This window comes from Sinocyclocheilus rhinocerous, unplaced genomic scaffold (assembly GCF_001515625.1).
Source record: "Sinocyclocheilus rhinocerous isolate Xijiao unplaced genomic scaffold, SAMN03320098_v1.1 scaffold836, whole genome shotgun sequence".
Classification (NCBI taxonomy): domain Eukaryota; kingdom Metazoa; phylum Chordata; class Actinopteri; order Cypriniformes; family Cyprinidae; genus Sinocyclocheilus; species Sinocyclocheilus rhinocerous.
Genome location: NW_015648109.1, coordinates 152,509 through 153,012, shown reverse-complemented (window position 1 = coordinate 153,012; position 504 = coordinate 152,509).

Sequence of the window (504 nt, the reverse complement as noted above, 5' to 3'; positions counted from 1 at the left end):
TCTGTGATTGATTGGTTCTGTCTTGCAACATTTGCGTGTGTTCAGATGAGCAGGAAAATAGTTCTATCCTACACAATTACTCGCTAACAAAGGTTATTCGTCCAATTCAATGCATATTGTACGCATTATTATTTTTATTAATATATATATAATTAATATTATTTTTATTATATTATTTTTTGTTAAATAAACAAAATCACTGGTAAATAAAAAACACCTTAGTATCGATATTTTTTGTTTGAGTATCGATACTTTCGATACCCGCATCAGTATCGATATATATCGATACTTCGGATCGATACGCCCATCCCTAGTACAGATACTCATTCAGAAATGTAGTGAAGTAGAGAGTAAAAGTTGCTAATATCTTTGATACTCAAACTACAGAGTATCCAAAAAGATACTCAAGTACAGTAATTAATTACCTTTACTCAAATACACCTCTGCATCTTAAAGACGTCTGTCAGATGTTTGTACACAGCAGATGCTTTCCAGATGAAGCGA